The sequence below is a fragment of the Pelophylax lessonae genome, assembly GCF_965119305.1.
Source record: "Pelophylax lessonae genome assembly, chromosome: 11".
NCBI lineage: Eukaryota > Metazoa > Chordata > Amphibia > Anura > Ranidae > Pelophylax > Pelophylax lessonae.
This window is the reverse complement of record NC_138778.1, coordinates 67,018,740-67,031,100: the sequence shown is the minus strand read 5'-3', so window position 1 is coordinate 67,031,100 and position 12,361 is coordinate 67,018,740.

Genomic DNA, 12,361 nt, shown 5'->3' with positions numbered 1-12,361 from the left:
GTTACACTTTTGGGGGGTACCAGTGACATTACTACAGTAATCAGTGCTATACATATGCACTGTTACTGTAAAAATGACACTGGCAGGGAAAGGGTTAACTTTATTAGAGATCATGGGGTTAAGTGTGTCCCTAGGGGCGTGATTCTAACTGTAGAGGGGCGTGGCTTTTGATGTAACCACAGAGACATGCGATCCTACATAGCAGGATCGTATGATCTCTGCTGTTACACCAGGGAGAATGACAGACGGCTTTGTTTACATTGGCCGCCTGCCTTTCTCCCTCTCCAGCTGGAGATTGCGAGTGGCTGGCGGACATCGGAGCCGCCGGTCACTCGCACGGGGACATCAGTGAATGAGCGGGGGCAGGAGCGCGCCTCCGGCGGCGTGTGCTGGCCCCCTACAGGCTCCTGGGCGAGCGTCATAGTACTACGTCACTTTGCCCAGGAGGGGCTAACTGCCGCAGTAAATGTACTTGCGGCGGTCGGCAAGTGGTTAAAACATTTTTTTTTTTTACTATACAGGTACTCTTGTGGAGGGATCTGGGGGTCTAAAAGACCCCAAGCCCCTCCTCTGCGCTTAAAAGCATTCAAAACGCCAAGTTTGATGTTTTGAATGCTGTAATTTTTTTGAATCTGGCACCAGTACTCGGAAGTAATGTCATGACCAGTGTTAATTTCGTCCACTAAAATCGACTAAAACGTTTTCGTCGACTAAATTAACACAATTTTAGTTGACTAAAATACGACTAAAATTAAAACAATTCAGATGACTAAAATACGACTAAAACTAAAATGGCATTTTAGTCAAAAGACTATAACTAAAAATAAATCGAAATTTTCTGCCAAAATTATCACTGGTGCATGCTCAAAGCCTAATACCATAAATAATAACATATTCGATTTTTCACTCCAGGACCAGCAGTAGTATATAATGAGTTTGGAAATTGTAGAGAAATGCTTAAATAATGCATTACAAATTACAATTGAACTACACCCATTCGATTATAGATGACTAAAATGAGTTTTAGTTGACTAAAATGTACTGGAGTTTTAGTCGACTAAATACGACTAAAACACTTGCAGAAGACTAAAATGAGACTAAAACTAAAATGCCATTTTAGTCCTAAGACTAAAACTAAATTGAAATTTGCTGCCAAAATTAACACTGGTCATGACATCACCTCCGGATTTTTGCGCGGAGACCCGATCAGAGCCGAATGCGGCTTTGATCGGGTCTTCGGCGGCCGTGCAGGCTGGTTGCCCGGGTCTCCTGTCCCACTGCGGGAGGGGGGACGTCCCCTCCCGCTCCTTGTAATGACAGCCAAGCGGCTTCTCAGCCGCATCGGTTTTCATTACAAGAGAGCCAACTGTCGGCTATGGACACCGGTACTGGGGTGATGCCTCTAGCTGCAGACATCACTCTGGTACAAGCACTTTCTGAAAAATATTGGTAATATTGACCACCTTGGTGGCCAATTTCGATATATCGGGTAAAGTGCATATCGGCCCTCAATATATCGGCTTTGCTGATAATCGGTCGATCCCTAAACCCCAGTCAGTGTTTTGGTTTTGTTTTGTCTCTGGTGTCCCATTGGGGAGATTTCCCTTCACTTCCTGTCCCACAGACCAATCAGGAAGTGAGGGAAAATCCCTCCAAAGTGAGAGAATCACAGGGTGTCACCAGATCTAGTGTCCCCATTGGAAGATGTCCTCTTCATTACTGTTAAACAATGTCACCCCAAAATTTAGGGTTTTCTTTTACTATGTTCGATGATAATGGTAAACAGAACTGATAGAGAGGGGGCACAGACAACCATAAAAAACCTATAGAAAGACATAAACTAAAGGCCCATGGGACTTTGAAGAGACACACAATGGATATTAAAAATACGTTAATTTATTTCATGAAAACCACATTCAAAAATACATAGAGGAAAAAAAGATCTACAATATCATTAGAGATCATCAATAAAAAGGAGTATACAGTCAGGTCCATAAATATTGGGACATCGACACAATTCTAATCTTTTTTGGCTCTATACACCACCACAATGGATTTGAAATGAAACAAACAATTTATGCTTTAACTGCAAACTTTCAGCTTTAATTTGAGGGCATTTACATCCACATCAGGTGAATGGTGTAGGAATTACAACAGTTTGTATATGTGCCTCCCACTTTTTAAGGGACCAAAAGTAATGGGACAGATTAACAATCATAAATCAAACTTTCACTTTTTAATACTTGGTTGCAAATCCTTTGCAGTAAATTACAGCCTGAAGTCTGGAATGCATAGACATCACCAGACACCGGGTTTCATCCCTGGTGATGCTCTGCCAGGCCTCTACTGCAACTGTCTTCAGTTCCTGCTTGTTCTTGGGACATTTTCCCTTCAGTTTTGTCTTCAGCAAGTGAAATGCATGCTTAATCGGATTGAGGTCAGGTGATTGACTTGGCCATTGCATAACATTCCACTTCTTTTCCTTAAAAAACTCTTTGGTTGCTTTTGCAGTATACTTCGGGTCATTGTCCATCTGCACTGTGAAGCGCCGTCCAATGAGTTCTGAAGCATTTGGCTGAATATGAGCAGATAATATTGCCCGAAACACTTCAGAATTCATCCTGCTGCTTTTGTCAGCAGTCACATCATTAATAAATACAAGAGAACCAGTTCCATTGGCAGCCATACATGCCCACGCCATGACACTACCACCACCATGCTTCACTGATGAGGTGGTATGCTTTGGATCATGAGCAGTTCCTTTCCTTCTCCATACTCTTCTCTTCCCATCACTCTGTTACAAGTTGATCTTGGTCTCATCTGTCCATAGGATGTTGTTCCAGAACTGTGAAGGCTTTTTTAGATGTTGTTTGAAAACTCTAAACTGGCCTTCCTGTTTTTGAGGCTCACCAATGGTTTACATCTTGTGGTGAACCCTCTGTATTCACTCTGGTGAAGTCTTCTCTTGATTGTTGACTTTGACACACATACACCTACCTCCTGGAGAGTGTTCTTGATCTGGCCAACTGTTGTGAAGGGTGTTTTCTTCACCAGGGAAAGAATTCTTCGGTCATCCACCACAGTTGTTTTCCGTGGTCTTCCGGGTCTTTTGGTGTTGCTGAGCTCACCGGTGCGTTCTTTCTTTTTAAGGATGTCCCTTAACAGTTGATTTGGCCACACCTAATGTTTTTTCTTTCTCTCTGATGGGTTTGTTTTGTTTTTTCAGCCTAATGATGGCTTGCTTCACTGATAGTGACAGCTCTTTGGTTCTCATATTGAGAGTTGACAGCAACAGATTCCAAATGCAAATAGCACACTTGAAATTAACTCTGGACCTTTTATCTGCTCCTTGTAAATGGGATAATGAGGGAATAACACACACCTGGCCATGGAACAGCTGAGCAGCCAATTGTCCCATTACTTTTGGTCCCTTAAAAAGTGGGAAGCACATATACAAACTGTTGTAATTCCTACACCTTTCACCTGATTTGGATGTAAATACCCTCAAATTAAAGCTGAAAGTCTGCAGTTAAAGCACATATTGTTTGTTTCATTTCAAATCCATTGTGGTGGTGTATAGAGCCAAAAAGATTAGAATTGTGTCCATGTCCCAATATTTATGGACCTGACTGTAAATACATACAAATAGTTACTTCATATATTTTTGACATTTCAATACTATGTCATTAATCAATCTGTGCTTTATGGATTTAAACGCTTTTCGCGAATTCAATAGTTTGCAACACAGATATGAATAGTTAGTGCCATAATCAGAATCCTCTCAGGTACCCACTAATGCTTTCCAGCGTCCATGTCTGACTATTAAACAGACAATGACAGAAAACCCCAGTAGCAGACTGTCCATCTCCTACATTGAAGTACTTGGAATCCACATCTAATCAATGCTTTAAATATTCAGAAGTCACAGACTTCATGGCAACGGTCAACAATAGTTTATGAGGCAAAGCTCATACAATGTTCTATCATTGTAAGATTCTGGTACCTCCGGTACCCTTAATCACCACTTTCCTCTGTAATGCGTCCCACCTTTCTCTTCAGGTGGTACGCATATACCTTTAAGAACGATGATGTCACTGCTGAGCGCCGCAGAGCGGCTATTTCAACCGCCGGCGGTCTCACTCACATTGTTCATTCAACCACATGGTTGGTTCGATCAAGCCATGCCTGAAGCAGCCATACTTGATGTTACTCGCTCATGTATCTCGCTACCTGGACTTGTTTCACTCACTGATCTTGTATCTCGCTACCCGATCACTCTTGGAATACTGCTTCTACTTATGGCTATCTCACCCTGCTTTCCTGCCTTGCTATCCACATGCTTTCAAGCCTGTCTCTCGATCGGAACCTCCAGCTATTCCCTTTACCTGGAGCAGACCGGAACCTCGCTACTGATCCCTGTATCTCGCTACCGGATCATTCCTTATCTACTGGACCTCTCTAAACTACTAACATTACAAGTGATAAGTACCCCGCAGGGGAACCCTCCATAACCTTATTGCACTATTTATCTATGCACATTAAGGACTGTTACTACCAATCCATACTATCCTATCATCTGCACTGTTACATAGATTGCTAGCTCTTCAGCCTACTACCATCTATCATCTGCACTGCTGCATAGATTGCTAGCTCTCCTGTCTACTACTATCTATCCTTGCACTGGGTTACTCTATCCTGTATTTGTCATCTGCTATCCTCACCACCTGTTAGCATACTCGATACTAACCTATCTGCATTCCTAAATACCATCTTGAACTCTCCTATACAAAACCTATCAAGTGATTACCATCCTTGTCACTGTTCACACCTGTCCCTTCAGCACATCACCTTCATACTATCATATACATTCTATCACTCCAGGAACATCTCATTGAGTGTGTATATATCTGTATGTTGAAGCTGACAGGCCCACGGTGATGAGTCCTGGAGAGTTGGATCTGGTATTCAACACATCTCTACATGACTACTGAGTGGAGATTTTGCAGCTGCAAATCCAGCCTATACTAAAAACGCAGGAGCGTTACAATCATTCTGATATAGTGGAATTGATGTATCATAGATTCCTTGAGGGATATTGTGGATAAATATTACTGTCCCATTTGAAGTTTTCCAAACCATATTCTCAGTGTCCATTAGGTAGTTGTCCATCATTTTCTTAGTCACCCTGTGCACCTAGCATACACCTCACAAAGGGTAGTGTTCCCTTAAAAGCCAGGGCCCAGAGTCAGGACACTGATGATCAGTGCAAATGCCCCCTTTTACACTAGCCACTTACCAGCTCTCTCCTCAAACTGTCACAAGGTGAGGAAAGGAATGCCGATAATTGGCAAGTGTGTTTACATTATGATCAGCTGTGATTGGACACAGCTGATCAAGTGGTAAAGAGCCACTGATTGACTCTTTACCCCGATCAGCTGTTTCCGGAGGACACAAAGATCACAGATTGCATGCCACGGTGGACGCACTCGCGGGAGGATGTCACATGACGCACTCCTAGAATTGGCCAACCACACTGTAGCCGTTATTTGCTTTAGCACGGTTGGCAAGTGGTTAAGAGTTCAGAATGCCTGGGGGCATGGGAAGGACCGGTGATCATGTGACCACTGTCACTGTGGTCACGTGATCGGAAGCAGGTCCCTCCAGCTACATTTGTGTAGCCAGGACCGGGAGCTGTCTGAGACATTCTTTGTGCTGAAAGAACACAGTGAGTGCACTCTCAGCACATATACAACAGCCATCCATGGACGCATATATGTGGCATGTGGACATTAAAGCCTACTCTTTTGAAGACTCCTTTTGCCCCTTTTATACTGGAGTTCTGTAAACACCTAGTTAAGCAGATCTCCAGGAACTCCCCCCCCCCCCCAATTTTTATTTTATTTTATTCCCGCTTACAAGAGGATACTCATCCATCCAGCAGACCCAGCATTGTCCTGCTGAGTTCCCCGCCACCATGTTCTTTCTGACACCATCAAGAGGCCCAGTGACTTCCGGGTTTGGCAGGCGGGCCTCCCAATGATGCAGTGATAGGCCCACCCACCTGTTACTTTCCTAAATGAAAGGCTATGCCCACTGGGATATGTGACCTGCACATTTTGGGAGGCACTGCAGACAGTGTGCATGTCGTTCACTTGGGCAAATAACGTGCATGGGGAGGAGGGGCAAGAAAGTTTTGCAAAAAAACAAAACAAAAAACACATGGATGAGGGGTGGAGTGGAGGGAAGTTATTTCAGAAGGTAAAGATCAGCTTTAATTAGGCCATTCCACTTTATAAATCTACCCACCAGTCTAGGAACTGTCTCAAAAAATTCTCTAGGGTTCAAAACATTTGGCTCAGTTGATCTTCCACCGCTGCCTCTTGGGAGGCACCCCCCCCCCCTCCAAAGTTAAGTATAGTTCTATGATGCCACCTGTGGAGCTCCCCTCCAAAGCTGGGGTATCCCTTCAGCCTGGTATTGGGGGGAACGTGTTTGAGGGTGGAGCAAGTATCAATGTCCCACAGGACAAGTCCAAATGTTCACTGGAAGCTTTGTATTCTATGAATGAGTCAAAACTTACTCTGATTGGCTGAGGCAGAGATTGTGACATCATTCTCCCACCTCAGCCTACCAGAGAAAGTTTTCTACTGATTCAGGGCTGGCTTGCACCACATGCAGTCCAGTGCATTTTCTTCTGCATTAAAAATGCATGGACGGTAGGTTACATGGATTTCAATGGCAAAGTTCACACTGTTGTAGTGCGTTCAAATACAGTCAACAAAAGTAGAACCTGCTGCATTTTTTCTGCAAGGAACTGCACTGGAATGCAGTGAAATGCATCAAAATTGCAACAGAAAAAAGGGTAACTGTAAAAAAGAGGGACTAAAACACACTGGTATGCATTGTAAAACGCACATACAGGAATGCATTTGGACAGCATTTCTGTGGTGTGAACTGGCCATCATAGAGTGCAAAGCACTCAGCATGACTATTCTCGGAGTGCTGCGGTCCAGTCATGTGATCTCCCATTGGCTGGCTTCAGGGAGAGGAGGGAGCTCTGTCAATGGATGGAATGCCTGGGGAGTGATGTCACCCATGGGCCTACTATGGCGCATCCATTGTCGGATGCACCTTCTCTCTCCTGAAGCCGGCCACTGGGAGCCAATCACATGACTGGATCGTAGCACTCTGAGATTAGATAAGTATCTTCCTGCAGGATAGTTAATATAGGAGTTAAAAGGGGGTGGGAGCAGTTTTAAAGCGTTATTAACCACTTACCGCCCGCCCGCCGCATATATACTGGTGCAGGCTGGCTTGGTTGCGCGAATCGACGTATGGGTACGTTGGTTCACAGGAGTGGGGCTGGGGGGCGATCCCACCCCCACTAGGCAGCAGGAATGCCAATCCACAGCAATTGCTCCCCACTGAGAGAGAAGAACGGTCAGCTGTTGTAAACACAGCCGACCGCTCTCTCTGAAATGATCACAGAGCGCCTGTGATCCTTCTATATAGGATCACAGATCTCTGTGGTCATTTCATAGGCCCATCCCCCATACAGTTAGAAAGCACTGCCTTAGGCTCACACTTAACCCTTTGATTACCACTGTGTTAACCACTTCCCTGCCAATGTCATTATTACAGTAACAGTGCATATTTTTAGCACTGATAAGTGTGGTAATGTCACTGTTCCCCCCAAAAATGTAAAAAATGCCAGTTAGGGGTCCGATCTATCCACTGCAATGTTGCAGTCTCTCTAAAAATCGCAGATCGCCGCCATTACTACTAGTAAAAAAATTAAATAAATAAAAATGACATAAACGTTTCCCCTAGTTTGTAGACGCTATTACTTTAGTGCAAACCAATCAAAATACACTTATTGCGATTTTTTTTTTTTTTTTTTTTTACCAAAAATATGTAGCAGATTACAAATTAGCCTAAAAGAATAAAAACATTTAGATTTTTAATTTTGTTGGGAATGTTATATAGCAGAATGTGAAAAACATTGTTTTTTTTCAGAATTGTCGCACATTGTTTATAGCACAAAAAATAAAAATCGCACAGGTGATCAAATACCACCAAAAGAAAGCTCTATTTGTGGGGGAAAAAAAGGACATCAATTTTATTTCAGTACAGTGTCGCATAACCACGCAATTGTCCGTTAAATTAACGCAGTGCCCAATAGCAAAAAATGGCCTGGTCCTTAAGGGGCAAATACTTCCGGTCCAGAACTGGTTAAAGTGGTTGTAACCTTAAAAAAAAAAAAATGCTCCTGTCCCATTAAGGCTTGAGATATAGCCCAGTGCTTTTTGCCGTGTCAATTATCCCTTTCTGTATTGTACAATACCTGGCTGATCCTGACTGTTCCTGTCTTGCCCTCTGTAAACTGACCACGTTTACCATGGCTGCTACTCTCTGATAGTGTGGTCAGGTTACATTTCTCCATCATTCAGCTCTCTCTTCAGCTTCTCTGTATCTCCCCCTCCCTCTCCTCTGGTCTCTTCCATAGTCTGGGTGAGAACCAGATCTCCTCCCCTCTCCTTCTGCCTAGATAGAGCAATTCTATTCCCCTGAAGCTACTCCTCCCTCCTCTTTGTTAACCATTTCTCACCCAGGCCAATTTATCTCCTACATGTAAAAATTAGTTTTTGTTAGAACCCCAAATATTATGTATACATATATATATTTTCTTAGCAGAGGCCCTAGAGAATAAAATAGTGGGTGTTGCAATTTTTTATGTCACACAGTATTTTCTCAGCTGTTTTTGAAACACAACGTTTTTGGAAAAAAATACACTTTGATGATTTTTTTTGCACTCAAACACAACAAAATACCAATTTTTTTGTTAAAATATAAAAGATTTTGCTGGTAAATAGATACTAAAGATGGCACTCTTTAAAATTGTGCACGTCCGTGAAACGGCGCCAAACTACAGTACCTAGAAATCTCTTTTAGCGACATTTTAAAAGCCTTTACAGTTTACCAGTTTTAGTCACAGAGGAGGTCTGGTGCAAGAATTGTTGCTCTTGCTTTGATGTTCGCAGCAATACCTCACATGTGTGGTGTGATCACCGTTTAAATATGTGTGCCCGGCTTACGTATGCATTCGGGTTTACACGTAAGCACTGGGGGAGGGGTTGCTTAACGTTTTTTTTTATTATTTATTTTATTCAAAACCTTTTTTTTTTTAACACTGTCTTTAATTTTTTATTTTTGATCAACTTTTTAACTTTTTACCTTTTACACAGGATAATCGAAACCTGCAGTCAACCCACCAATCCTTTTGGCAATGGACTGACCGATCCTTCCTTCAACCAAGCCTTCCATCGAATAACCTTACTTTGATCCTACCTGCAACCGACCAACCGATCCTTCCTGCGATGGACAGACTAATCCTTCCTGCGATGGACAGACTAATCCTTCCTGCGATCGACCGATCCTTCCTGTGATCAAAAGATCCTACCTTTGATCGATCCTTTTGATCGACCGGTGCTTCCTGCGATTGATCAACCTATACTTCCTGCAATTGATTGCCCGATCCTTCCTTACTGTGATTCTTCCTGCAGTCGATCAACCAATCTGTCCTGCGATCAACCGATGGATCCTTTCTACCATCAACCAAATGATCCTTCCTGCCATCATCCAAATGATCCTTCCTGCCATCAATCAAACAAACGATCCTTCCTGTCAACAATCTTTGATTCTGCAATCAATCAACTATTGGTTCCTGTGATCAGTAGACTGATACTTCCTGCGAACACTTGATCCTTCCTTCAATCAACCTATTCTTTGATCCTTTTTTCGATCGACCAATGGTTCCTGTGTTTAAATGACCAATGCTTCCTGCGACCGATCAAACGATCCTTCATGCGATCATCTGACCAATGATCGATCTTTTGATTCTGAAATCAATCAACTGTTGTTTCTTGTGATCAATTGACCAATACTTCCAGCGATCGATTGATCCTTCCTTCGATCAACTGATCTTTTGATTTTTTTGTTTGATCTACCAATGCTTCCTGTGACCGATCGACCAATGCTTCCTGCGACCAGTTGACCAATCCTTCCTGCGATCGATCGACCAATTCTTACTGTTATCGATTGACTGATCCTTACTGCTATCGATCGATTGGTGCTTCCTGTGATTGATTGACTGATCCTTCCTTACATTGATCCTTCCTGCGATTGACCGATCCTTCCGGTTATCGACCGACTGATCCTTCCTTTGACTAATCCTTCCTTGGAGCGGTTGATCCTTCCTTGTTTCGACCGATCTTACCTTCAATATTTGTGTGCTAATAATTTTTTTGCAATGTTATTTATCCTTTTCCATATAGTATAATACCTGGTTGATCCTGCCTGTTCCTGTGTTTCTGTCAGTAAACTGACTTTCCATCATCCTACTCTCCCTGCAGCATCTGTCTCCCTCTCACCCCCTCCTTTTTTGTCATTTCCATGGTTTGTGTATAGCCCCTCCTCTCCCCTCTCCTCCTGAAACTGAAACTAAACCAGCAGAGGGATGTGAGCCCCTCTCACTGGAGTCTCTCTGCTAAGAAGTAAGACCCCAGAAAACCATGTGACTTCACAGAAGCACTGCTGAGAATAGGTATTTAGAGATTATATTGCTGAAAGAAAAATACACTGCCATTACTATTGCCCCATAATATAACCTATCATGGGAGTGTATTGTGGAGACTTTACAACCACTTTAACCACTTTACCACCGGAGGATTTTGCTGTCTTATGTCCAGGCCACTTTTTGCGATTCGGCACTGTGCGAATTTAACTGACAATTGCACAGTCGTGCGACGCCATACCCAAACAAAATTTACGTCCTTTTTTTCCCACAAACAGAGCTTTCTTTTGGTGGTATTTGATCACCTGTGCGATTTTTACTTTTTGCGCTATAAACAAAAAAAGAGCGTAAATTTTGAAAAAATAACAATATTTTTCACATTTTTTTTATGAAATTCCCCCCCAAAAATTTAAAAATTTAAAAATTTTTTAAATTTTTGGCCAATTTGTTTTCTGCTACCTATGTTTGGTAAAAAAAATCACAGTAAGCGTATTTTGATTGGTTTGCGCAAAAGTTATTGCGTTTACTAACTAAGGGAAAGATTTCTGTCATTTTTGGTGGTTTTTTTTTTTAACGAGTAATGGCGGCGATCTGCGATTTTTTTTTTTGCGGGACTGCGACATTGCGGCGGACAGATTGGACCCTTGACTGACATTTTTGACACTTTTTGGGGTACCAGTGGCATTACTACAGTATTCAGTGCTATAAATATGCACTGTTACTGTAAAAATTACACTGGCAGGGAAGGGGTTCATTTTATTGGAGAGGGAGGGGTTAATGTATGCCTGGTGCTTACTAACGTGTGTGGGGGGAGGTGACTGAGTGAAACAGGGATAGATCGCATGTTCAGCTATGCTGAACCCTGCAATCTGTCCCTGCCTGTCACTTAGGAGTTCACCAGGAGATCACTTAGGAGATCTCCACACTCAATTCCCAGACGATCGGGGAAGAGCAGCGGCGATCGCCGCTGCTCCTCCCCTGGCCCGACTCCCGCTGTGACTGAATACAGCGCGAGCGAGCCACAAGGGGAGGAGTCCAGCGATGTAGGTCTACGTCGCTGGATGGGAACGAGCCACTGTGCTGCAGTAGAGGCACAGTGACTGGTCGTAAAGTGGTTAAACCCAGACTATGAAAAACTCTCATTACATGCTGTAAAACAGAATGTTCATACTCACAAAGGCACCGAAGTATTCATTTTACGTAGAGTGAAATATACCTGGTTGATCCTGCCTTAAGCTGTCCCTCCCTTCTTCTCGGTGTCCCCACTTCAGGTTGTGTAGACCAGCCTTTTCAACTGGGATGACCTTCAAGTTTCTTCAGGGGTGCCTTGGCAAAATGCCTAAAAATTGCCCCAAACTTGTATACAAGCCAGTGGGTGGATGGAGCTTACCTTTTAGTTACACAAAGTCACCAGTTTTCATTGTGCACCATTACAACATTCTAGCTGCCTGTGTCCTGACAACCAATGACATACATTTTTTTTTTTTTTTTAAGCCCATGGTGTGTAAAACATGCTCTCAGACTAGCACCTGATGCAAAAAAAAAAGTGCACACACAAAACGTTAGAACACAAAAAAGTGCACAGGGTGTATACATGCTCCTCCTCTGAAGAGAAAGGACCCTCACCCTGATCCCCACGGCTCAAAGTTCCTGAGAGAGGGACTGAGGTACTCACATGGCCCACCTGGCCGAAACCAGGTGGACCCCATTCTCTGGGAGGACTGCCAAAACAGCCCACCCCAATTACTAGGTGGAGCTTCCCGGAAGGGAGACCCCATTAGAGAGGAC